General features: G+C 38.5%; 1 long non-coding RNA gene across 1 annotated transcript; it reads left to right on the forward strand.

The window, feature by feature from the left end:
• Positions 1-5,463: 5,463 nt before the first annotated feature.
• LOC119087384 lies at positions 5,464-22,396 on the forward strand. The gene is made up of 5 exons (XR_005090805.1): positions 5,464-5,525; positions 7,541-7,663; positions 19,333-19,387; positions 21,236-21,345; positions 22,018-22,396. It is a non-coding gene; the product is annotated as an uncharacterized LOC119087384 (long non-coding RNA).
• The last annotated feature ends 1,712 nt before the right edge of the window (positions 22,397-24,108 follow it).

Raw genomic sequence — 24,108 nt, forward strand, 5'->3', positions numbered from 1 at the left:
GCATACACCTGAGATCAGCTTCCAGAGCTGATAACAGTCCCATGGCCAACTAGTAAGACAAAGACTGTGGTTCTATAACTATAAGACATTGATTTCTGCCAAAAATCCAAAGAAGCTTTAAGTGGATCTCATTATAACTGAGATTATAGAAGAGGTAAGTGGTTGACATGTTCATTCCATCCTAGTGAGATCCTCAGCAGAAGACTCATCCATGATGTCTCAGACTTCTGTGCTACAGGGATATTGGCTATATGCTGTGAAGTTGCTAAGCTGTGTAAACATGTTGTGCAGAAATAAAAAAAACGTGTCTAAGATTTTAAACCTCTAAGTCCAGTGTGGAAGGCATGCTGGTTTAAGGCAGGCTAACCAGCAGAACATCAAGTGAGTGGTATTTTACTGTATGATCAGAGGTGAGAAAAAGCAGGGAGTTGCAAAGTCAGATTTGTGAGCAGAATAGCTAGACTTTGAGAACTCATTGGAATTATTTGCAGTATTTAAACATAGCTGATACTCTCGTCCTCTTCTTAAGGCAATGATGTGGTGATTCTGACTTTTAGCCTGAGCATCAGGAATTTAAAATTTGTCCAAGAAATTCTACAACATAGCCTGAGTTGAGAGGTATGTTTTAAACAGAGAAACGGTAGCCCTTCAAAGTGGCTGAGTCAAGCGCTGAGGCTGAGAAATGAAAGGTAGTTGAAATGTGCAATGGGTGAAAAGCAACTGCCCATCTTGTACTCTGGGAAACTGTAACTTTCGTGATCTTAATTTGCTTTTCTCAAGTCACAGCACTCCCCCACGACTAATCATATTCCTGTGGCTTTTATTGTTGTAATCATCAAGGCTGGGAGATGGTCCTTCATTTTCAATTCTACAAAGTTGGTATGACTAATAGTAACAACAACACAATTCTACAAATTTGGTATGGCTAAGAGTACCAACAACGCAGAAGAATAGAAGCACAGATCATTAGTTACTTTAATAATTACGTAGTGTCCAGCTCAACAAACAGTCGTGTGGTACCATGGGTAGATTAGGTCAGAATGTATGAATGGTTGGCTTTAATTGTCAACTTTGGTTTTTCGAGACAGGGCTTCTCTGTGTATAGCTTTGCACCTTTCTTAATTGTCAACTTTGCACAACCTAGAATCACTGGGAAGACAGTATCAATGAGGGGTTATTGGTATTGGTTTGGCCTGTGGGCATGGCTGTGGGGGATGGTTTTAATTAAGTTAATTGATGCAGAGAGACCCAATGCACTGTTGATGGTGGCACCATTTCCTACAACAGGGGGTTCTCAAACTGTAGGAAACTGGAGAAACAAAAGCTGAACAAGCAAGCGCATGATCATGCTATTTCTTTCCTTTTACTCTTAACCATGGATGCAATGTGACCAGCTGTCTCCTGCTCCTTTTGCTGTGACTTCCTCACAGTAATGAATGGTAAACTGGGATTATAAGATGAATAAACATTTTGTTCCCATGCTTCTCAGTTTGGTTTGCTTGTTTGTTTTGTTTTGTTTTTGTCAACTTGATACAAGACAAGGCCATATGGGAAAAGGGAACCTTAATTGAAAAAATTCCTCTATCAGATTTAGGCAAGTTTGTGGAACGTTTTTTGATTAATGATTGATGTTGGAGGGGCCAGCCACTGCAAGTAGTGTCATGCCTTGGCAAGTGGTTCTGGGTTTTATTTTTTTAAAAAAGCAACGTCAACAAACCATTGAGAGCAAGCTGCTAAACGGCACTCATCCATGGCCTCTGCCGTAGTTCTGTACTCCAGGTTCCAGCCTTGAGTTCCTTCCCTGAGTTTCTTTCATGATGGACTGTGAACTGGAAGCCAAAATAAACCCTTTCTTCCCCAAGCTGCTTTTGCTCAGTGTTTCCTCACAGAAATCAGAAAGCAAACTGTCAGTTTTTATCAGGGTATTTTATCAGCAACAGAATGAATCGAGAAAAAGAGATAAGGGTATTTGAGTAAATTGCAACTAGAGTGTTTGCAAGCCTTGAATGCATTGAATCACTCAGTTTTTTTCAAACTATTATGTGCTTTACACTGTACCCATTCCTTAAAAACATGTTTTGCATTTATTATAACATCGTGCTTCATTTAACATTAAGTGAACTCATGAAGTTAGGGGTTAGAATCTCCATTTTTACATATGAAAATCAAATACCATTAGCAAGTTAGAGCACAGACTGGACTTTTGACTATGACTCCTACTCGTGTTTTGGAAGATGAGGACAGAGGCTAAGGGGGCGATGTGCTATTGTAAAACACATTTCATCTTCAGATTGACAGCATAGAACTAGGCTGGCAGAAGCATTAGTTAGCATGTGATGTACATACAGTAAGGCTGTACACATCAGTTGGGAATTACCAAGTCAATGTTTGATGGTACTTATTTAGTAATAGTATTTAACTATTTCAGTATGTTTTTGTTTTAAACTTCTGGAATAGGAGTAAACATATTAAAATAAACATGCGAGATACATGACTCAAAAATCAAATTATTTGATCATAAGTTGTTAATTTTGCAATTCAGCTGCTGCATAAATGTCTTCATATACACAAAGGATCATCTGCTATTCAAATTAAACAACTCTCCTTTGTAAATCATAAAGAACATTTTCCATATATATTATTTTTAATATTCAGACTAGTAAGTTTGATCCTCCATTATTTAAGATGGAAAAAATAATAAAAATTGCTTTTGTATGGAAAAATTCACAATATGCTGATTCTGCCTTTTGCATAATGAACATTTAAGTCTTTGGGCCTTCCATGTGCTACTGTGCTAAAACATCATGAAATAATGATTCATTGCTTAAAAAAAGGGAAGCTTTTAATATTGTTATAATATGTTTTCTATTTATATATTGGCTAAATTTTAGTTTGGATTTGCTACATGCACACTTCTTTTAATTCACCAAAAGCTATGAAGTTTTGTTTTAAAATGACACATGTCAACTGTGTAGAGGTGACTGGCAGAATATGATATTAATATGTTATTGACGTGTTAGGTCTTAAGGAGCCAAAAAAAACATCTTGTGCCAGTACTGTGATGCACTGGAGGTTTGTTTCATTGATTGGTCTGTTTAGCCCATCATCTTCAGGCATTTAAACCATGATATACACTTGACAAACCTAATATTTCATTTTCTATCTGGGGACCATGCAGCAGAAATTAAAGGGAAGAAAGACAAATGGACAGATGTACAAGCAGAAGATGATGATAAATGTGAGAAGGAAGGAAGGAAGGCACAAATACAGCACAGAAGAAAGTTTACATCGATAAATTCTGGATCAGTAAATGTACAACCCAAGAGCAAACGAAACTCCCAAGAGGTGGCTAGGAGATAGAATTTCTTTTGTGAGTAAAACCAAGGTGTAGATACAAAACACCAGCAAACTAAATAAGATATCAAATGTATAATTTGATTATTTCTGGGAGAGAAAGGCATAGACAAAGGGAGGAAAAGAAAGAGAAATGAGAAACAAATGGAAAGAACAGGGGGAGAATAAGGGGGAGGGAGGGAGGAAGGGAGAGAGAGAGAGAGAGAGAGAGAGAGAGAGAGAGAGAGAGAGAGAGAGAGAGATATTAAGGATGTTAATTTTGAAAAAAGGTCATCTTGGTACTTTATTTTTCCTACTCTTTATTTTTCCTATTCTTTAATAATCCCTGAAGGAGATGTGGAGATGAGAAATACCTCATCTTTCTCTCTTTTTTTATAGTTTTCATTTTTTATACAATTCAAAACATAGAATACTTTATAAAAATCTACCTAAGGTTCCTTATATCTATTTATGGCATGATAGAGAAGAAATTTAATGAACATAAATATTGCCAGGTGATGGTGGTGGCACATGCCTTTAATCCTAGCACTTGGGAGGCAGAGCCAGATGAATCTCTGTGAGTTCGTGTCCTGCCTTGTCTACAGAGCGAGATCCAGGACAGGCACTGAAACTACACAGAGAAACCTTGTCTCAAAAAACAAAAACAAAAACAATAAAAAACCCCAAGATAGATAGATAGATAGATAGATAGATAGATAGATAGACAGATAGATATAGACAGCAAAATTTTACTCGATTGGTTATTTGTAGTATTTTGTTCTGATTAAAATTCTTTTCTTATATATTGTGATTCAGGAATACAGCAGCCACCCACTGCCTTGTCTCAGGCATACAAGTCTGGAAGGCTCAATCAGAATAGCTAACAACATATGCACCTCACTTTATCTCCCAGGAGAGGCAGGGTATTGGGTGAGAAACAATCAGAGTGAGTGTCAAGGGAGCCATATCCCCATTCACACACTTGGGTATCTGGAAGACTTTATCATAGGTGCTTCTTCAGATCTGTGTTATGTTGAGAGTACACAGATTAACTTACTTATGCTCATATCGGCTGTGAAGAAATTGTGTTATGTATTTAAACTTTAAAAACTTGAGTATTGTATTACATAATTTGCAACCCTTCCTTTACTACCTTATACTCCCTTCTGTGTCCTCCCACCCCTTCCTAAATTCATGAGCTCCTCTTTAGTCTCTTCTCTCTCTCTCTCTCTCTCTCTCTCTCTCTCTCTCTCTCTCTCTCTCGTACACAAACACAACACACGCACACACACACACACATACATACATACATACATACATACATACATACATACACACAGAGTCTTCTGAGTCTATTTGCTGTTCCTTGTATGTTTCTATGTATTTAGGCATAACTTACCATGGAGATTTCCCTGGAGAAGACTTAAAGACTTGTTTTCCTTTTTCTTAGCAGCCACAGATAGCTTGTAACTCTTCATATGGGGTAGAGTCTTTTGACATTTCCCCCATCCTCACTGGCATCTCAAACAGTGATTTTTTTATGCAGGACTTGTTTAGGGAGCCACATTATTGGGATTTCATGGGGGCAGCTTTCCTGTCATCTATAGAAGACACTGTCCCATAATGGACATTCTGGTTCTCTGGCTCTCAACAGTCTTCCTGATTCTCTTCTGTCATGTTTCCCGAGCCTCAGGTGTAGGGATTGTGTCGTAGATACATCATTTGGGGTTGGATGCCCCACAGTCAGTTATCCTTGTATTTTGACCACTGGTAGCTGGAATGGTTTCTACCTCCTGCAAAAAGAAACTTCTTTGATGAGAGGTGAGAGCCACACTTTCCTGTGGGCACAAAATATGTGTTTAGAATGCAGTTAGGAACTATAGTGGTTGAGGAAAGTGGCAGTGGTGAGTTCTCCTCGAAGGTCCATGAAATCACCAGCCCTGGGGAGCTGGCTAGTTTACTGTACCAGTATTGAATTCATACCTATTGAGTAGGCTTTAAGTCCAGCTGCTTGTTGCCTTCAACATATAAGTGTCACTATTGTACTTCACTGGATATCTTGCCATGCTTGTAATAGTTGTGATTCACAGGCTTTATAGCTGGATATGACTATTGATTATTTTTCTTCCTAGGCAGATTTCAAAGCATCGGCTGAAACCATGAAACTCATTCTTTAGTGAACAGACTACCAGGTCAGTTTCCACTTGATTCCTCCAAGTCCTGTGTCTGAAAGTGTAAGGTTTCTTCAACAATGTGGATTTATGTTCAGTTTCTGAAGGCAACCAAGGGCAATGGCAACGGCTTATACTATTTTGAGTTTCTTTGACTCTCCTGACAAACAACTAGAAGGGAGATTCCCTATACTTGGCATTGGGGATTTTGTTGCACAATCCACCATTGTCTCCCTAAGAGATGTAAGTTCATTCAACACACACACACACACACACACACACACACACACACACACACACACACACACAATCAATGTATTTTAACTAAGCTTATAAAATAATATTTTCCTTATGGCTTTTCTGAACATCTTTAATCTTATTTACCCTTCCTCTCTCCTTCCCTTTATATTGCCTTTTCTCTGCCTTTTCATGTTAAATCCTCCTCATTAAAAAAAATTTTTCCTCTTCGTAGCACCTTTGTCTTACCATCCCCATCTCTAAAGCTCCTTATTGCCACACAGGATCCCTTTTCTGTGATTTTTTTCTAGGTTTTTAAATATTATCCAATTTTTCACCAGTTCTCCTATGAACTCCAGAAATAACATACTGACAACAAAGTCTGCTATCTAGTATTCTGTACTCTGTAAGGTACAGAGCGTTATGTAGACAAATAATGGCCATCAAAGCAATTAACTGAACTGAGCCAAATTGGAGTCACCTTGCATGTGTAGGCTTTTCAAGATGTATAAGAAATCTTGTAGGAATGGGAAATTTTAAGGTAGGTTTTAAAAGAGAAAGCAATCAGAGATATTCTTGAAAAGCCAGAGTTTGGATCTACTCTAAGATCTGGACGTATTACTCTCTGACAGATGTTGAGATTCAGGGTGCTTCCAGTTAACTCTGTGCCTGAGTATCTGCACCATCATCTGTCCAACCCAGGAAAAGCTATCTCACTCCTTATCTTTTTTTGTTTGTTTGTTTTCCAAGACACAGTTTCTCTATGTAGCCCTGGCTGTCCTAAAACTCACTCTATAGATCAGGTGGCCTTGAACTCAGAGATCCTCCTATCTCTGCCTCCTGACGGCTGGGACTATAGGTGTGCACCACCACTGCCCAGTTTACCCCTTATTTTTCTACTATAGATGTAAGCATCTAATGGTACCTCGATAAGCATTTGTTTCTATTGCCATAGGAATAAATGACCTTAAGGGAGAGAAGTAAAATATTATATGCAATTATTGTCACTAACTTTGTTGTTCATTTCTAAATAGCATAGAGGAAGTATCCAGAAAATAATTATCTCAGGCCATGAGATATCCCCAACAAACTTGAAATATTCTGTTTCCTCCATCTCACCCATTGCTTTAATTCTCGTTTTAATTGAAAAATATTTTTCATACAATATATTCTGATCCTGGTTTCCCCTCCTCAACTCCTTGTAGATCCTTCCCACATCCCTACCTTCCCATCTCTACATCCTTTCTTTCTTTATCTCTTTAGAAAGTAAATTAACAGGCAAACAAACAAAAAACAAAACAATCCATAATGAAAAAAAAAAACATTAGAAACACATACATTTGTACACACACACCCACACACCCACACACCCACACACCATACAAACACAAAATAGGAAATCATTCTGGTGAAAAATGACTAAGCAAAGAAATATGAGACAAAATGTTTACAAAAATACCATTTAGTTTGTTTTGTTGGCTATCTACTGCTGGGCATGGGACCTACCCTTAAGTTTGATTAATATAACCAATGATACTCGATTGGAGAAAATGAATTTTTCTTCGCAAGCCACTGTCAATTAGAGTTAGCCTCTTGGTTAAGGGTGGGAGCCCACGTCCATTTCCCGTTTTCAGCACTTGCACCCCATCAGGCTTAAACCTGTTCAGGCTTGAGCATATTGCCATAGCATCTGTGAACTCATACATCCATCAGTAATGTTATATCTGGAAGACATTGTTCCTTTGGGGTCATCCATATCCTCTGGCTTTTACAGTCTTTCCATCTCCTCTTCTGCATAGGTACATAATTCTCTGTGTCCCGAGGGAGTCAGAGCAGGGTCAAAAGAATGACCCATGGTGAACAATGCCTTGAGGAACCATGAGAGAGGCTCCAGGAAAAAGGCAGAAATCCTTTTACCTCAGGTGTGTTTTGTTCCATGAATTATTCTTGAATGTGATTTCATGTCTTTTGTGACAAACACTTACATTCAACTCATAAGACATGTTTATTCCTGTTGGATGTCAGAACATAGCTATAGAACGCAATTTAGTCAATGTACCCTGAATCTGGATATGGCCTTCTGCCTTCCTTTCCAGCTTTTCCAGATATAATTTATAAGACAATTGTGTTTAAATTGGTCTGTCCTGAGAAAGTTCTGGGAAAGGGCTGCTCTGTTAATATTTAGTAGGTACTTACTGTTGTTTACTTATACATTTTTCTGATCATGTTTTTCTGCACTCAAACAACTTTCCTTAGGTCATTCATTGCTTTCTTTGTTACATCCGTGAATAAAGAACACTGAAACTGAAGTAAGGCTGTCCACAGCATTTGACTGTAGTCCATTCCATTCTTTCAGGTCCTCATACCCCAGGTCCAGCAGACAAGATCTGCTCAGGTCGGCTGTAGCATGAATCTTAACAGGTCTTATTAATAAAATCAAACCTGAGGCCAGTTATTGGGGTGAATGCTGAAAGATCAGAGAAGCAGAACAAGCCACAGCTTCCTCACCTTGTAATTCCTCAGCTGCTCCTGTTTCCTCTGACTGGAAGCCTCTGTGTCCTTATTCAAATGGATCTCAACTGAACTGCTTCTCAAAAGCCTGAAAGCTTAATCAGCTCTAGTTCCTTGTCCTCAGACCTTAAATACTTTTCTGCCATCACCTCCTGGGATTAAAGGCTCTTGTTACTACCCTGGCTGTTTCCAGTGTGGCTTTGAACTCACAGAAATCCGGGTGGATTTCTGCCTCTGGAATGCTAGGATTAAAGGTGTGTGTGCCACCATTTCTGGCCTCTATATCTAGTGGCTGTTCTGTTCTCTGACCCCAGATAAGTTTATTAGGGTGCACAATACTTTGGGGGACATAATATCACCACAGTTGGCTGAAAAGTTGACATGAGGGAAAGCATTTGATGAAGGCATTCCATTTAGGACTGAGTTTTCGAAAACCTCTCAGTCTCTGAACATTGTCTAGTTATGAGTCCCTGTGTTTGTTCCCATTTGGCACAAGAGGGAACTTCTCTGATGGTGGTTGAGCAAGGCATTAATGTATGGATATAGAAGAATGTCCACAGGAGATATTTCATTGTTATTTTACCTTAGAAGAACAATAGTATTTGAGTTTCTCCTAGGCCTATAGCCTATCCAGTTTAAGGTTCTTGGTTGCTCGAGTAGTTTCAAATGTGTTCCATATGTGGAGTGAGCCTTAAATTCAATAAGAGAGTGGTTGTTTATTACCACAGAATTTGGTCACTATTATACCAGAATATTGTATAGACAGATCACCATTGTAGGATAGGTCTGTAGCTGGGTTGATAGTTACCCTTCTCCTCTGGTAACATGCAGAGTATATTCTAGTAACATGAACAGTAATTGGTAAGGATAAAAGCTCTCGTTAAGCACCAGCTCAACTTCTCTGGGGTCAATGAAATATGTAAGTGTTGTCTTCAGTAATAGGACCTTATCATCAGTTTGTAGAGAGAAATCAATAGACTTGTCAATAGCTTAAGGCATTTGGGGGTTTCTATGGAACCCCTCCGGCCAACAACTCAACTTGATGTAACCCATTCCTGGCACTGGAGGTTTCAATTGGTTATAAAAGATGTCTACTTTGGGCATTATCTCCGGCATTATTTGGCAACCCCATTTATATTTCTTTCACATGTGTTTATATTAGGAAGCTCCTATAGTAGTAGGTTTCCATATGACCCAATCAAGTGGTCCTCAGTGTTAGTTGTCCCTCTCCATATCCCCTCTTTCACTGCTTTTATCCACCTGCATCCCTATTTAATCCTCTAGCTCCAGCCCTTCCTTCTCTTACTATATATTCTATTTCCTCTTCCTTGGGGGAAATCTTCCCTTTGCCCCAGCTCAATCCCTTACTTGATACCTAACCTCTGTGGCTATACTTATTTTAGCACACCCATTGAAGGGAAAACTGGGTTGGTTAGCCTGTCATCTTTCCCTCATCAACACCATCAGGACAAGCTCTATAGCATTTCCCTGGCTAGCTCACCCACTGCACCAGGCAGCAAGAAGCAGGGCCAGTTCTCCCGCTCTCATGCCCTTGGGGCCAGCTCATCTGCACCCATAACACCAGAGCCAGTTCTGCTATTTTGTCCCTGTGAGATGCAGGGCCCACTCTCCTGAGTGCTGCAGTTGGTGAGGTGCTGGACCAGATCTCCTGCCCTTGAGCCCCTGAGGCTGGCTTTCCCACCTGCCACATGTGACAAGGGGTGGGAGAAGATTGTAGCAGGGATCTTAAAGAGTCTTATTAATAAGATCAAACCCGAGGTCAGTTATTGGGGTGAATACTGGAAGGTCAGAGAGACAGAATAAGCCACAGCTATCTCACCTTGCAAATTCCTTAGCTGGTCTTGTCTCCTCAGACTGGAGGCCTCTGAGTCCTCATCCCAATGGCTCTCAGCTGAACTGCTGCTCGAAAGCCTGAAGCTTAACCAGCCAAATGCCTAACCAGCCAAAATGCTTAACCAGCCAAAATGCCTCTAGTTTCTTGCCCTCACGCCTTATATATCTTCCTGCTTTCTACCACCACTTCCTGGGATTAAAGGCTGGCTTTCTGGGATTAAAGGCGTGTCACCATGCTTGGCTATTTCCAATGTGGCCTTGAACTCACAGAGAGCCAGAGGGATTTCTATCTCTGGAATGCTAGGATTAAAGGTGTGAGTGCCACCATTTTCTAGCCTTTGTATCTAGTGGCTGTCTGTTCTCTGACCCCAGATAAATTTATTAGAGTACACAATATTTTGGTGGACACAATACCACCACAGAGACGCTTACATTATTTTCCATATTTTGTTACTAGCTTGAGATGCAGCCTTGGTACACCTAGATGACAGTTTTTGGGTGATAACTCTGAGGAAATATTTACCAGAATATTCTACCTCAGTGATATTGGTTTATTATTAATTAGAGCTGATTTTTTCAGCCTCACCTGAACAGTATCTCTTATCTTAATGCTAGGATTAAAGGTGTGAGTGCCACCATTTTCTAGCCTTTGTATCTAGTGGCTGTCTGTTCTCTGACCCCAGATATTTTTATTAGAGTACACAATATTTTGGTGGACACAATACCACCACAGAAGATGATATCTTTCCCTCACCCATGCCATTACATCTTACCTTACTTCTTAATGTTAGTTTTTCTTGACTAACATCTAGGTCATTTGATGGGTGTTGTTATTTTAATAGGTATACCCTTAAAGCCAAAATCACAGGGAGTCTCTATTAAAACTATAGTGCTTTGTACACTTCAATGTTATAGGACTCAGAGTATAAGACATCTGTTTATCCTGTGTAGAAAAGTCTCACAAATATTTATTTACTTAATGAAAACAAAATAGACAAATGTATTTGACTTTACTTGTAAGGAATGAGTAGGGGTTTTTAAATGATGTAACTGTTCATTTACTTATTCATTTATTTAAAATACTTTCAAGCTCTTCCACACAGACCATAAATGCTTTTCTGATCTCTATGATATTTCAAATGAAACACATATATTGAGAGGGTGTAGTTAGAAGTTTCTCCAGTCCTGCCTGGGCCCTGCAGTCCCATGGCCTGCTTATAAAATAATCACACAGAGACTTAATATTATTTATAACTGATTGGCCATTAGCTCAGGCCTACCACTGACTAGTTCTTATATCTAAACTCAGCCAATTTCTGTTAATCTATATGTTGCCACATGTTCTGTAGCTTTACCTGAATGCCATTACATGCTGTTTCCTGGTTGGCAGGCTGGCGTCTCCCCTGATTCAGCTTTCCTGCCTTCCCATAATTCTTTTTGTTTGCTTATCCCACCTATATATCCCACTTATACTTCCTACCTGGCTACTGGCCAATCAGCATCTTATTTATCAACCAATCAGAGCAACACATTCACAGCATACAGAACATCCCAAAGCAAGAGATAAAATACTCTGGTATAAAGAACTAAAAGGGAATAATGAAACAAGTGTTAAATTAGGGAGAGGAGGTGATGGTAGAGGAGACAATAGAGGGAGAGTAACCCTAAAGGAAAAGTCATATGGAAAACTTCTACTGTGGAAGCTTTCTAATACATTCATACACACACACATACACACATACACACACACACACACACACACACACACACACACACACACACACACAGAGAGAGAGAGAGAGAGAGAGAGAGAGAGAGAGAGAGAGAGAGAGAGAGTTAAAATGGAGCTACTCTATAATAAGGCAATAATGCCCTACCAGATACCAAAGAATAAAAAGTAAAAAGCCTAGTTACAAGAGTAGGTTACTTCTTTTGGACTTGTTGGTCAGTTAGGTCCTGTAGACTCCCAAGCAATATAGGTTATTGGCAACACCAATGTTCTTGGTTACTCTTGAGAACTTGATGGCAAGACCCTATTGCTGAAAACACTACCTGGTTGGGTCATAGAAAATAGAGAAATCTAGCTGGTACTGACCAGGAAACATAGTGGATAGCTTTACACTTGATCTTAGCCAAAAGGCCAAGAAACAATAGTGGATAGCTTTTATAGTACTGGATACATGCTACCAGAGGAGAAAAATAATCATCAGTCTTACCCAGATGTGAATCCATCAGCTATTACTATAATAATTGGCCTGGGAAGACATGATCATTTATGCAATAGAAGCATGGATATCACAGGGATAACTGAACACTTTCTGATAGACTTTAAATCATATCCCACCAGATTAAACCATTAGCTGGAACCATTATTGTGCTAACAACCTATGGCTAAATAGGCTCTAGGGGAGAACCTACTAGTATTATTCTGCTAAATGGACACAATATTAAAACAACTCCTAGTGACTTATTGTTACACCCATAGATTAATGCATACCTCAACCCTGATCAGAAAAGCTTCTATTTGCAATAGATGATGATTAAAACTGAGATGTACAACTGACCACAGTGTAGAGAATAAGAGAATACTGATTGCTAAGCCTTAAATAGAACATACTTACTGTACCCTTCCTCCCCAGGCTTAGGGATCACTGTGGAAGAAGGGGTGGAAAGAGTGTAAAGGCCAAAGGTGGTGAATAACTATAAGGAAACAGAATCTTCTGGATGCAGCAGTGTGTACAAAACCTATGCAAATTCAAGCCAAATCAAATCAAAGCATGGATAGGGGAGTTGGGCATGAAATACCATTCCTAGCCATGAAACTACTGGCAGTTTAGTAGCTGCTGGGATAGAGAGAGTTAGTTTCCTTTAGGAGTGTTGTCTCTGGTAAGTCAACCACTATCCAGTAGATAGTCAGCCACTACCCACATATCCAAGAATATTTGGATAGCATAAGTTGGTATGAATGTATTTAAACAATTCCCACAGAAAATAAAATAAAATCACCAAATTGAGTGAATGAGGAAGGAGATGAATCTGAGAAGCACTGGAAGAATCGGATGCATATAATCAAAGCACATTATATAAAATTATATTTACTAAGTTACACCCAGTCGAAATACAGTAAGATCATTTTTAAGTTACTGTACCAAGTTCTGAATATCTGAATGTCAACATGAAAATTCAATTAAAAGATGCATGTTATTTTGTGTCTAAAATAACCACAAAATTATGGCTTTAAATAAATGTCTGAGTAAAGAGTTGAGATGATAAAGTTATCTGCCAAAGGCTTGAAGTGGAGAAATTAGTAGCTTTCTTTGAACTCTGTCAGACAAATATATATTTTGCTTCAATTTCCAATTAAGATTTATACAGGCTTCAGTAGAATATCTGGTCAAATCTCATCGTGTAACAACGTCAATAATGATAGTAATATTGCAATAGAATATTTGACGCCTGGAACTAAGTAGTCAGATCATTGGGACTGAGGATAGGAATCAGAACGATATTAAGACATAAGCTTCACCTAGCAGCTTTCATTAGAGTCAGAATGAAATTCTTCATTGAAATTTGCAACACTGCTAGTAGTTCATTTTATTACTTTTACAGAAGACAAACAGCCGTGTAATTAGAGTGTATTTGCAGTATTACACGCTTATTTGTATGCTGAAGACTAGATACCAATTGGATGTTATCATTTAATGGCAAATATAATTACCATGAAGCTTGTTCTCTGCATCTAAGTGTTTATATTTCAACGGTACTACAACAATACAATGTTTTCATTGGCTTACATTTGTATTATTATTTATTAATTATATGCATTCAATATGTAATAAGATCATTTCAAGCTGCTGTGAAAATGAATCAGTTACACACAGCACAAAATAAATATTTTAAAATATGGTACTTTTTGCTTTTATCCTAATTTCCAATGCAAACTATCACAACCATATATTTGATTTATTGGAAACATGCACAGATATGACTTAAAAGATTTTATGTTTCCTTTAATAATAATATTATCTGCCATATGCACAACTTATTTACAAAGTGCCTTCATAGGGGTTGAACTTCATACAAACTTATGAGCTTAAGAAGAAGAGCAACTAGGAGTCCTCTTCAACCAGAAGGGAGTTTGGGACACAGAGGAGTTGGGCTCAGAACCTACAGAGAAAATCTATTTTCCTGTAATTTGTAAACAGTATCTTTTTTAGCTAGAGTTTTTCTCCCTAGTTTCTGCCAAGCCTTGGCAGTCCCATAGCCCACTTATAAAATAAACATACAGATGCTTATATTATTTAAACTGCTCAGCCATTAGCTCAGGCCTATCATTGTCTAGCTCTTACTCTTATACTCAGCCCATTTCTGTTAATCTATATGTTGCCACGTGTTCTGTGGCTTTATCTGTTGCCTTTACATGCTGCTCCCTGGGTGGCAGGCTGGAGTCTCCTGACTCAGCCTTTCTGTTCCCAGAATTCTCTTCCCTGCTTGTCCCACCTATACTTCCTGCATGGCCAATCAGCATTCTATTTATACAGAATGATATATACAGCAATCTTTCTCTTTTGCAATCTGTTGTGGGAGTTAAATGACAGCATGACCATCATTTGAAGATCTTTTCTTTTTTTCTTTTCTTTTTTTTTCTGTTTGTTTTTTGAGACAGGGTTTCTCTGTGTAGCTTTGCGCCTTTTCCTGGAACTCACTTGGTAGCCCAGGCTGGCCTTAAACTCACAGAGATCCGCCTGCCTCTGCCTCCCGAGTGCTGGGATTAAAGGCGTGTGCCACCACCGCCCGGCTGAAGATCTTTTCTTTATCAATCATTAATTCACAAAGATATGCAACCCAGCTTAATCAGGATGAAAAAAATCTGGCCATACTGAGAAAGATGAAAATAAAGACCAAAGTCACTTAGTGGTCTTTAAGTCAAAAGAAAGACAGATGAACCAGAAATGCATGGGAGTCACCATGAAGACATGTCTGAAGCCAATGAGAAAAAGCACATGCCATGTTAGATGAGCCATTAGTCTTTGTAAGCTGATGCTGTGCTGGACAATATTAAACAACCCTAGGGAATAAAGCCCATATTTGTGGCATTTGCTGATTTTCACGGTGTAAATTATCCTACTAGGGTTGATTTCAAGTTAACAAGTTGTGTCCCTGATTGTGCATTTTGGAAGAGAGAGGCAAAATCATATCCTTCTGTATTATTTCTATCATGCAGACATGATAGATTTAAAATATACAACTATTAGATGATGATGATGATGATGAGTATTGACTATATTTCAATTGTATTACTTAATTATAAATTACAATTTCATCTTTAATATTGGCTTTGTTTATCCACTGAATCACCCAATAACTGAAAATTTAAAAGGCAATTTTTCCCTCATCTGATGCTAATTAGTGTGATATGCAATGTCTCTGGAATACCACTTCACAGAATACAGCAAAATCGACATGCTGGGCCCTATTTTAATTTGCTGGGCCTGCCATAACAGAGCAGCACAGAGTAGGTGGCTTGGATAATGGAAATATGTTTTCTGACTTTCCCGGAAAGGTCTTATTATGTTGGGTTCTTTCAAAAGCTGTGAGGACAAATATATCCCACGCACTCTCTTAGTTTGTGGAGATTTGCCTGCAAATGGTTGGTGCCCCTTGGTTTTTGTGTTTATATGGGTATGGCAAAGCTGGTATGAGCTACCTGAATGACTTTATCTTAACTTATGGCACCTGTAATGACCTTATAAAAAGTTACTTTCCAAGCTATTGAGGGATGGACTTCAATGCTCATTGTTTTCTGGGGACATGACTAAGATGTGCTCTGACAGTAAGCATTTCCTCCTCTCTTCATAGTATGTTACTTTACTCCTCATGAAAGAGACTAATAGTACGTACTGATTTTCCAGATTCATTGACTCTTCCACACAACCTCTGTGTTTTTCTTATCAATAAAATGTAGGTAATTTTCAGGGTTGTTTTTTGAACTAAATGAGATCACATGCTAAGACTATAGCTTCTTCATATCTACTACAAACCACATGCTCCCTCAAGGCCAGCTCCCTTGTTGCTGAGGATATTTCTGCTCTCCCTTGTGAGTGGTATGCTTATAATTCTGTGGACTGGTGAGTCTATGGATGCCCATTGGGTACTAATCACCTAGGAGCCAAAGGCTGACCTACCACTGATCCTTATCACTGGCACACGGCTGTTTCTCTGTGTTGAGTGGATGTAAGTACATGTTTTTAATGCTAATATTTTGTGACTATGTAATGAAATACTTCCACACGAGTCTTCAGCCTTTTAAAAATGCATTTATTGTTTAGGAATATATATGCACATACATATACATGTAACAATGTTTAATGAAAAAATAGAGTATAAATTTGAAAAAGAGCGAGGAGGCTTTGGGGAGAGGAAAGGAAATGATGCAATTATAATCTAAAAAATATTCCTTTGCAAAAGAAAAAACTACATTGTATACATGTATAAAATTTTCAAGGAATAAATAAAAATATTTTAAATGCTTCATTTTATTATTATTTGTTGAGAATTTCATATGAGCACTGTGTTTACATCATTTCCACTCATCCTTTTTCTTTCTCAGCTCCTCCTTGGTCCTCCACATTCCCTCTAAACTCTGCTGCCTTCCTCTTTAATTATTAGTTACATGTCCTTCTCCACTCACTCTCAACTTCACGATTTGTTCTTCTTTAATTATTACTATTTTACACACACACACACACACACACACACACACACACACACACACACACGTTTTTCTGAGTTCATTTAGTGTTATTCACATTTCACATATGTTTAAGGAGACCACTGGATAGGACCTATGAAATTTTTCCCACTCACATTGTATAGTCAATTAATACTGGTATTGTTTAGACAATGCTGTTAAGATTTCATGGGTGCAGCTTCTTGTCATATATGAAAGACATTATCTCACAACACATATCCTAGTTCTCTGGATCTTATAACATTTCTGCTCACTCTTCCATGATGCTCCCTGAACCTAGGTGCAGAGATAGTGCTGTAGCGATATCACTTGGGGATGAGTACCCCACACTCAGTTGTTCTCTGTTCCTTATCATTAAAGCCACCAGTGGTCCCACAAAAGAATGGATAATAATATGTGCTTCAAGTGTCTCAGGTTCTTAAATTTTACTTTTAAGGGAAAAACACAATCACTAATGTTACCAGCAACAAATAAAAAACTGTGTATTTTGCTTCTAGAGTAAAACACAGGATATATTTAACTAGGTAAATGTTTAGATAATAATATATGGCATTTTATCAGCAAAATGGTTAATAGCAAATGAAAATGTCATATAGAATCAGTGAGGCACACTTCTGGGAGCATCTGTAAGGGTATTTCCTGAATGGTGGCTTGGCTTTCATCCATACATTTCAGCTATGCATACTTCTAGATATGGAAAAATGGGAGGGGCCAGTTATCAGCTTCTAAATTTCAGGATTGCTTTTCAGTGCTTGCTCATTCCTAAAATGGAATGAGGATTGTTTATAAGGATGGATTAAGATAGTATAAATCTAGCTCCTAGGAATGCCTAACATGTAGCAGTAGCTCTAAAGCCTTAGAGCTTCCTCTTCAAAAAAAATTAGGTGTTTATATATATTGATGATAATTCATTCTATCTTGCATATCTTATATTCCTTATCATTTTAAAATAAAACATGCATTGAGGAAATACCAATGAGAATTGTTTGTTAAAAATTTGGAGATAGAAGTTTACCCTGTGCAGAAAAACAGCAAGCCTGAACCTCCCTATTTAAAAACAGTTTTGTTACCATCAATGGGGGAAAGCTCACAAGACCTCAACCCTAGGCAAAGAAGTACAGGCAACTTAGGAGTGCTCAGAATGAGAGAAATCCTATTCATCTGAAAAAAGAACCAATTGCCTATCCAATACCAAATGGTCAACCCTAGAAACATATACATACAAATAACATTATACAGCCTGAGAAGACTGTATTTATATAATTATATACACTCATATATACCAACATGATGATAATCTAAGTAACAACAATTAAAGGAAAAGAGGTCATGGATTTGAAAGAGAGATCAGGGGGAGGTACATAGAGTTTAGAGAAAAAAAGAGAAGGGGGGATGATGTAAGTATATTATATCCTCAAAAAATAAAAAGTAATTGTTTTTTGAAAGTTGTGATCAATAAATAAATAGGAAGAAGCAGGGCGCTAGAGCGCCCACAGAAACCCACAAGGATACCTCCACAATAGACTACTGGCAATGGTTGAGAGATAGCCTGAAATGACCTACTCTGGTGATAGGATGGCCAAACACCCTAATTGTCATGCTAGAAACCTCATCCAATGACTGAGGGAACCGGATACAGAGACCCACTGTCAGGCCCCAGGTGGAGCTCCAGGTGTCCAATTGGTGAGAAAGTGGAGGCTTGTATGAGCGAGAATTGTTGAGACCAAGGTTGGAAAAAGCACAGGGTCAAATAGCCAAACGAATGGAAACACATGAACTATGAACCAATGGCTGAGGAGCCCCCAACTGGATCAGGCCCTCTGGATAGGTGAGACAGTTGATTAGCTTGATCTGTTTGGGAGGCATCCAGGCAGTGGGACCAGGACCTGTCCTCAGTGCATGAGCTGGCTGTTTGGAACCCGGGGCTTATACAGGGACACTTAGCTCAGCCTGGGAGGAGGGAGAAGGGGACTGGACCTGCCTGGACTGAATCTACTAACTTGAACTCAATCCTCAGGGGAGTCTTTGCCATGGAGGAGATGGGAATGGGGGGGTAAGCTGGGGAGAAGGCGGCGGGGGGGGGGGGGGGCGGGGAGAACAAGGGCATTTGTGGCTGATATGTAAAATTAAATTAAGTTATAAAATAAAATTAAAAAATAAGTAAATAAATGTCATAAATATGACTCATATTAAAAACAACAACTTTCTGGAATGTCTGGGTGTAGAAAATGAAAATTGACACCAAGTCCACTTGATAGGTAACTAGTGAGTAGGCTGTATGACAAAGTTGAAAGTGAATCACACTAATGTTATTCCAATTCCCTTTTAAAACAATGGTAAAAATTTTTTACATTTGTGTACCGCTTTACAGTTGAAAAAGATCTCTCACATACATTATCTCCTTTAAAAGAGACTAGAAGGCGCCTCCTGCCCTGATTGATGTTTATGAATGTTCTTCTTCCCCCTGGGCTGCAGTCATCAATAGTCAATGAGAAGCGAGCCGGCCTTTTTGGAAATGCGTTGCTGCCAGGTAACTGCATTAGCTCACTGCTGTTGAATAGAGCATGTATTAACTGTGCCACAGGACATCATCCATAGCAACTAATGAATATTTGAATTCCTGCTCCTTGTGGAGCAGTGTTTGAGACCTGTTCCTCTCTGCTTACCCAGCCCCCTCCCTTAGGATCTAAATCCTCAATAAGATTCTGAAGGATGGCTCTAGACATTTCAGAAAAAAATCCACATTGAATGGAATTTAAGTTCTAAAGAAAAAAAAAATGCGTAAGAAACATAAACAGGTAAAATGCTGTATGGAGCAAGGATTATACTGATCGGAAGGTAGAACTGGCCCTATTTGTTGATGTCATGATGTCATGTCACATTTCCTGTCTGTATAAAGATACTTTTATAGTAAGAGTTGGCGTGCTAGTGAGATCTTGGTCTTAGAAAAGATTTCATTTATTTATTTATCTATCTATTTATTTATTTATTCATTTATTTATGTGTGCATCTGTATGGTGTATATATATATATGTGTACTGTATGTGTGCATATGTGTATGCATGTGTAAAGGTACATTCACCTATGCATCTATATGTGGAGGCGAGAAGGTGACCTTAGATGCCTTAAAATCTTATTTCTACCTTATTTTTAAAGACAAGTCTCTCATTGATTCTAGAATTCACAAGCTTGTCTGTACTGAGCTGGCTATGAAAAGGTCCATGTCCACGTTCCCTAGCACTTCTTCTTGCTGATGTGCTGTCTTTTATCTAGGTGCTGAGGATCTGAATCCAGATCCCCATTCCTGCACATCAGTACTGTACTCACTGAGCCATCTTCCCAGCCCAGTCTGAGGAAATAGTTGACAGTATGGGATGAGACAGAAATCTCTTTAGAGGGCTTCCAATCCTGTTTGGGAATCCAGGACAGATGATTTCTAAAGTCTCTTCAGACACTAGATTCTGTTTTAGAGCCTCCAATTGGTCTTCTTAAAATTCCCTCCATATAGTTTTAAATTTTGTTTTTAATTAAAATATTATATAATTTTCTTGTGTTCCTCCATCTCTGTTCTTCAATCCTCATGTCTCCTCCCAACATTCTCCTTCTAAAATATATGGCATTTTAAAATTAGTGTTACACACATGAAAATAAAATATGTAAATAGAATTTGCTGAATTTGTTTTTTATTATTACTTAATTTTTTTAGGAATGACTACTCCTATTGGATAATCAAACAATGGTTTCATACCTGGGGAAGACTAATTCTCCTCTTAGAAGTCATTAATTGCTTAGTCTAGGGCTGTGGCTCCATGATATTTTCCTCATGCACAATGGTTGTCAACTGGTGTCAAAATTGCATGGATATGTGTAACTATCTCCTCATCATAGAAGCTTCTTTTTGCAGCAGAAACCATTACAGAACCCCACGAATGGTAATATTGCAGAGACTAATTGACTGTGAGGTGCCTAGTCCAAGTTGATTAATGTGCAAGCAACTCTATAACTAAGGTTTAAGGACCAGGATGTGTCAAGAGGTGTGTCTTCTAGTTATGACAGGGAAGCCATACCATGAAATCTCAACAATATGGCTGCTTACACTCTCTATATTTTTCATGATGTCAAATAATGTTCATGGTGTGTACACTGAGAACAGGGAAAAAACAAACAAATGAACAATCAAGCACTACATTATGCTCTCTAGGAGAGTTTATAGGAGCAGGGGTAGAATTAATTTTATGGATTGAACATCTATGAAGCAGAATATCACAGCTATACACCTTTATTTTATGGTAACATATGATTTATTCAATCTTGTCGATTATTTGTGATTTCTAGAAATAATGATGCTTATGACATTTTTCCATCTTAACTTCTCAAGCTTCATCCTGAGACTTGCTCCAATTAGTGGCTCCAATGCTTCTTAGAGGCACCAGTCAGCTCCCCATATGAGGACAAAAATTCTTCACGCAACTTGGTGGAGTCCTCATGGTAGGGTCTGTTACTCATATCACTAATTTCCAGTAGAACTACTCGTATCTCTTTTAGTTGCATATGGTAGAAACCATATACTAATATGCCAATATCTTAAGTGAGCTGTGGATGATGATGAAGTAAGTGTCTCTAGTTTCAGGGAGAAATGAGAAAAGAAATTGATGCTTTGGAAGACAGTAAGGAATCAGGACTTTGTACAGCATCCTGAGGGCAAATACAAGAAATTCAGTGTATTGGAAAGAACAGATGGTAACAAGTTGAGGCAAGACATGAAGCTAGAGAGATAGGCAAAGAGGGACTATTTAGACCCCTAGTGACTAATGCCAGAGTCATCTGGGATAAGGGGAATCTCACTTGAAAAAATATTCTCACTAGGGTGGCCTGAGGCCAAGCAAACCCATGAGGCATTGTTTTTGATTATGGGCCCAGCTCACTGGAGGGAGTACTGTCCCTTGGCTGGTGGTCCTGGATTGCATAAGAATGCAGGTTGAGCAAACTATGAGGAACAAGATAGTAAGCAGTGTTCCTTCATGACCTCTGCATCAATTCCTACCTCCAAGTTCTAGTCTTCAGTTCCTGCCCTGACTTCCCAGAATAACATACTGCAAGCTGTAAGATGAAACAAACCACTTCCTCTTCACATTGGTTTGTTCATGTGTTTCATCACAGCCGTGGAAACCCTAACTAAGACAAAACCTTATATACTACAACCTGAAAACATTGTTACAAATGGCTACTGGGGGAAGGACATTAATTCCAGAATCCTGAGCAGTATGTGTTACTTCCGTCATGCTGAACCGATAAAATCAGGTTTGTTTTCCAGTGTCTTCTTTTCCTTCCTTTTTCTCAGCAACACTATTTTTTCTCATGTCTTGATATTATAGGGTGCATTTATCGGTATATTCATTTTCTTTGTGTCTGTCTTCTCTAATAGAGTATAAACTATAAGAGGGAAGGATTTTGTCCAATCAGTTAAAAAAATCTGTTCCATGTTTAGCATGATATCTGAAAGTAAGAGTGGTAGCTTAACACATTTTTTTGGTAACGTTTCTTTTCTTTTTATTAAGAAATTTTCTACTCACTCCTCATGCTATCCACAGACCCCCCTTCTCCCTCCTCCCACCCCAGCCCTCTTTTCCAAGCTACCCCACATGCCCACATCCCCCAAATCGAGGTCTCCCATGGGGAGTCAGTAGAGCCCAGCACACTGAGCCTAGGCAGGTCCAAGCCCCTTCCCACTGCACCAAGGCTGTGCAAGGTGCTTAACACATTTTGATTGAAGCAGTTAGTGGGTAGCATTGGTAGCCTATTTCCACACCAACTGTGGGAAGTACTTCAAGAAAGTCTACTGTAGAAGCTGTATGAGAGTAACCTCTAATACTTGTCCCATTTCCCTAATTCACAAAAAAAGGAGCCCTTTAGTGCAAGTACCAGATATAAGAGAAGATGGCCTCCTTTCTTTCTGACTATTGGGTGCTCTGGGCCCCTGTTTGTGTGACATCAGATGACAAATCAAGGTTGGCTGGCTACATGCCAAAGCAGAGAGATGTGAGAATTTTGCATATATTTCTGAACACGCAATCTCAAGTCCTCTTAGCCAGAAATGAAGAGGATTGCGTGTTGGAAGTAATAAACGAAGGAAGTATCGTCTTAATTTTTACTTAAACTCAAGCCCATTTGTCATAGAGTGTCATCTGTGAGCTGCTTTAGTTACACAAATGCAATGTGCAATTCAATTAGGCAGGCGTTTGGAAATTATAAAAACTCCAGTTGGAAATTGTACTAAATCACCAGTCATCAAAGTGAACGGAGCTATGGTAAGGTTTGGTTCTGGTCTATCAATACTAAAAATCTTCCTGCTCCATCATAGTCAGGGCACTGTTTTTCACTTTAAAACTTGAAGACATATATAGAAGTTTTCCTTATATATTTATATCCAACTTTGTAAATTGTGTTCAATTGACTCCAGTAGAGAAGAGGGCCAAACCGGCATTCAACACACAGCTATGCCCCTGCTCTGTTCACCTCACTTTGTATAGAATATAACTCTTAAATTTGTTTTTACCTACATAAACTATCAATTTGACTAATAAATCAATTTAATTTCTCTTCCCTTCAGTGAAGAACTCTACTTTCAATAAAAACATTTACTATTGAATTATCAAATATGAGACAAAGTAGAAGATAAACTACTTAATAGAAGAGAATGGATAGTCATTCAAGTAAAAAGCATTATGGCAGCCTTCTGTTCTTACATTATCATTGTTTTAGGCTTAGTACTTGAACATTAACAATGCCATATTTTTATCCCTAAAACAAACACAGCTCATTGTTTGGGTACTTAAAACTAAACATTTAATACTAATTGTAAATGTGCAAATGTGCATGTTGAGCAAAACCTTTAGATGACCATTTTATATCTGAAATATTGATAGTCTCTTAACATTGTTTTAAGAGACATTGCATAGATGCTTCTCTTAAGGAACTCTTTTTTAGAATTGACTACTAAAAATTTGGGTTTGAGCTGATGCTGTTTGGAACTAAAACAGCAAAAAAATCAGTTATATTTGGAAATGCACATTTCTACATTTATTAGAACAATGCTAATATGTGCTTGCACAGATTCATGAAGAGAGCATCATTGTCAGCACTCAGAAATCCAGATGGAAGATTCCAGGTAGGGAGCCTCCACCAAGACCTGAGACTACTGTGAGGATTAAGCAACAGTCAAAGTAATTACTTTATCAGATAACTATGAGT

Source organism: Peromyscus leucopus, chromosome 2 (assembly GCF_004664715.2).
Source record: "Peromyscus leucopus breed LL Stock chromosome 2, UCI_PerLeu_2.1, whole genome shotgun sequence".
NCBI classification, from domain to species: domain Eukaryota; kingdom Metazoa; phylum Chordata; class Mammalia; order Rodentia; family Cricetidae; genus Peromyscus; species Peromyscus leucopus.